Source organism: Zea mays, chromosome 6 (assembly GCF_902167145.1).
Source record: "Zea mays cultivar B73 chromosome 6, Zm-B73-REFERENCE-NAM-5.0, whole genome shotgun sequence".
Classification (NCBI taxonomy): domain Eukaryota; kingdom Viridiplantae; phylum Streptophyta; class Magnoliopsida; order Poales; family Poaceae; genus Zea; species Zea mays.
In genome coordinates, this window is record NC_050101.1 from 159292198 (window position 1) to 159296372 (window position 4175).

The window sequence follows — 4175 nt, forward strand, 5'->3', positions numbered from 1 at the left end:
GCTTCCTTGGAGCACCGGACATGTCCGGTGCACACCGGACAGTCCGGTGAATTATAGCGCGCCGGCTTCCGAGAATTCCCGAAGGCGAAGAGTTTGAGTCTGAGTCCCCTAGTGCACCGGACAGGTACTGTTCACTGTCCGGTGGCACACCGGACAGTCCGGTGCGCCAGACCAGGGGTGCCCTCGGTTGCCCCTTTGCTCTTTTATTGAATCCAAAACTTGGTCTTTTTATTGACTGAGTGTGAACCTTTTACACCTGTATAATCTATACACTTGGGCAAACTAGTTAGTCCAATTATTTGTGTTGGACAATTCAACCACCAAAATTATTTAGGAACTAGGTGTAAGCCTAATTCCCTTTCACTGAGCCCTATAAACAACTTTATCTTCCTACACACATAATCGTAATGATACTCAGATTCTCCACACAGCCAGATTTTCAGAAAAGCTGGTCAGAAAAAAGTTGAACCAAACAGGCCCTATGTCCCCTTCCAATGTTGTTTACTATTCCGTTCACCATTGTGGCAACTTTATTTTTTATGTACTTCATCTGCGTAAATATCACAACGGGGTGGTGGCGCAGTTGGCTAGCGCGTAGGTCTCATAGCTGTGAGTGATCCTGAGGTCGAGAGTTCGAGCCTCTCTCACCCCAAATTCGGTCGAAACGATGAAGAAAAGCTCCGTGACGCATGGGTCGTCACGTTGTCACCTTCTCAGGTGATTCGAGCACCTCTGAGCTTCGATCTTTTTGTTCTTTCTTTTTTCTCCGGCCTCGCAGACAGCCCCATTGCCGGACCAGGAGGTATATATCCGTTCGCGCCTTCGCTGCACAGCTCGCCGCCGTGGACGTCTCGACGGCGCAGCAGCCTGCACTTGAACTTGGTTGGTTCTTTTGGCTTCCCTTTCTCTTCTAATGCCTTTTCTTCACGTCGGCGAATTTTTCGTCGCAGGGTTGGAGGCGGCGGCAGTGGGCTTCGTCACCGGTAAGAGGAAGGCCAACGAGGTAGCCCACGCGTAGGTACTAATTCCCGTTGTTGGTTTAAGTGTGTGCACTGTATAGTGTAAACATCTCTTCCAGCTCTGAATTGCTGAAATTAACAGCATGGGCTTCTTCTGAAGCTTGTTAAGTAGCCAACTAGTACAATTTTAGCCCTGTGTTTACTGAGCTCTGTTTTATGTGGCAGCAGGGACTGGTAAAACTATTTCCTATATGGTCATAGTAGAATGGAAGAGATTGTTCCCAAAGACGATCCTGTCAGGTGATCAAGGCCTTCTTATAAGTTCGTTGCTGTTTGAAAATTCTAACTCAATTGGTACTATAATTCAACAAAACAGTTTCCTGGAAAAGTGGAAATGCCAGTTCAAGTAGTGTTAATAACAATCCTAGACTTGCTGATTCACTGTAACACATTCATTCTAGGCTTGTTTCTTTCAATTTTCAACTTGGGCTACCTTCCAGGAGGAGATAAAATTGTAATCACAAGTGCCTAGAACAACTGAGTTAGCATTGCAAGCTGCCAGCAGAATTCTCAGTTCTGGGGGACTCATAAGTGTTCTTGTATACATTGGGCATTCAGGTGGAAGGTAAACACCAGTTGCAAACATTGTAGTCTATCCATCTAGAAAAGAATGCAATTGTAGCATAATGGTGTAATGAGACATCATTAGATTTGTCATGAGACATGTTTTCATATTGTACCTATTTGGTGCCATAAAATTTAATACTTTTACATACATATTTGATCATTTTGATGTTTTAACAAAGAATGCACCTAGAATTGCATTCTTTTTGAGATTGCATTCTTTTTTAGACAGAGGTACCCATGTGGTGTAATATTATTTATTTATTTATTTGTCACCAAAAACATGTATGAGTGTACTCACAACTCTAGATTGTGAACATGGAATAGTTCTTGTATGAATAAAAAAATGTTTGCTGTTTGTTCTGCATGATCTGACTTGCCACCACAACCTTGTTGTTTAACAGAACACTGAATTCTGGTCAAATATCACTTAAAAAAGTGGCTGCCGGCTTATTAATTTTCTTCTCTCTGATCTCTGACCGTTCCGGCGTGTGCTCATCTCGCGTTTCAGTATTGCTTTGTTATTAGGCAATTGTTCTCCCAAGATACGGGTTCATACACACTTGCGTCTCGATCCAGTCTCTCTCATCCCCGTTCGCTGGACCAGAATGACGGGTATTTTTTATATGAGTTGCCCCATCTCAAAAAGATCAAAACCTTAGGGGAAATTGACTTAGGGCCCGTTTGGCAAAGTTCAAGCTCCAGCTTTTTTAGCTCCAGATCCTGATCCTTGTGAGAAGCTGATCCTCCTGATTCTCCTAGAGAATCAGAATCATTTTTAAAACCATTTGTCAACTAAACTGATTCTTGTCTTCTGAAAGTTGGTGGTCTGTGACGATTGTCTGTTTTACCCTTTGCAGTTCAACTTTGTTATAAACCAATAAGTAGGATGCATATACGGAAAAAAATTATGAAACAATAACACATAAAATATTTCCATCATAGTAGTGCATAAAATGGTCTCAAATGTTTAATCCATAAATTGGCTCGTTATGTTTTTGTCCAATAGCAATTGCAGGTAATTTCGATCAAACTTTAAGGGGAGGTCCATATTTGGTTGGTTGAGCAGCTGTTTTAAGGGAGGGTGGAGCAGGTTTTTTAGATCCCACCTTTCTTCACAAAAACGACTTCCGATCTTTCGGCTCCACACGAGAATCAGTTTAAAAAAATACCCGTTTGGCACGGCTCCTCCAGATTCTCGCTTAGAATCAGGAGCTGGAGCTGTGCCAAACGGGTTATACTCCGAAAATTTAATATCCGATCATATCTAAATCTGAATGCTCAAAATTGGATTCCTGGTATGTGTATGAGAAATTTTGTACTTGCACTCTTAAACTGTAACTAGGTATGAGTCCGTACGTTGCCACAGAAGTAAAAAAATTAGTATAAAACATAGATATGAAATGACAAACATCACTATAATGTACAAAATCCGTGTGACAAAAACCACTATAATATGCAGGATAATTTGGATCACGAGTTAGATTAGAAAGAAATATAAGAACTTTTTTTGAAAGGTTGACGTATGACGACCACTAAAAACTAGTGCATTATAATGGTAGAGAAGAGATATATAAGAGATTGACCTAGGGTAGGATTTTTTTAATAGAAAAACAAAAAAACATGACGCCTATTCCAAGCAGCAGCCGTGCAAATTATGTTGATCACACAGCCAGATCATTCCAACAATGATTTGAACTCATATATGGTGAAATGGTATAAGTCACAGGGTTTGATTTGTGTTTGCTTTAAAAGGTGAGACAAAGATGTTTGTGATCCTTATGAAGCAACGCTATGGAGAAATAAAACATGAGACACTAATGACTCAAGGAGTTTACTTAATTATATTTTTGTCGGCGTTTCGACCCCGGGGGGTCCCTGGACCGACGAGTAAATTGTCGCTGCGTGTCCCAGCCCAGATGGGTCGGCGCGAGACGGGACGCAAAGGGGGAGAACAGTAAGGGGAACCCGCGACCTTCGTGTTGTCTTGCGCCCAGAGCGGATGAATGCGCTTGCAGTAGGGGGTTACAAGCGTTCGCGTGGGAGAGAGCGAGAGCGAGAGCCTTATGCGTCGGCCCGTTCTCCCGCGCGGCCAACCTTCTGTACGAGAGCCCTAGACCTTCCTTTTATAGACGTAAGGAGAGGGCACATGTGTACAATGGGGGGTGTAGCAATGTGCTAACGTGTCTAGCAGAGAGGAGCTAGTGCCCTATGTACATGCCGTCGTGGCTGTCGGAGAGGTGTTGCTGCCCTGTTCATGTGATGTCGTGGCCGTCGGAGGAGAGCTTGGGCCCTGTGGAAGGACAGCTGTCGGGGCTGTCGAATCCTTGCTGACGTCTCCTTGCTTTCGTAAGGGGCTGAGAGCCGCCGTCGTCATGGAGCACGCGGGGCGCCATCATTATTTGTTTAACGGGGCGAGCCAGATGGGACGCCGGTCTTGTTCCCCGTAGCCTGAGCTAGCTAGGGGTAGGGTAATGATGGCCCCCCTGTGACGTGGTCGGTCCGAGCCCTAGGTCGGGCGAGGCGGAGGCTCCTCCGAGGTCGAGGTCGAGTCCGTCTTCCAAGGTCGAGGCTGAGTCCGAGCCCTGGGGT

At 44.6% G+C, this 4175-nt stretch overlaps 1 non-coding gene across 1 annotated transcript; it reads left to right on the forward strand.

The window, feature by feature from the left end:
* The first annotated feature begins 568 nt into the window (after window positions 1-568).
* On the forward strand, window positions 569-652 carry TRNAM-CAU (transfer RNA methionine (anticodon CAU)). Its single transcript is given in 2 exon segments — window positions 569-606; window positions 617-652. It is a non-coding gene; the product is annotated as a tRNA-Met (tRNA).
* Window positions 653-4175: the final 3523 nt, after the last annotated feature.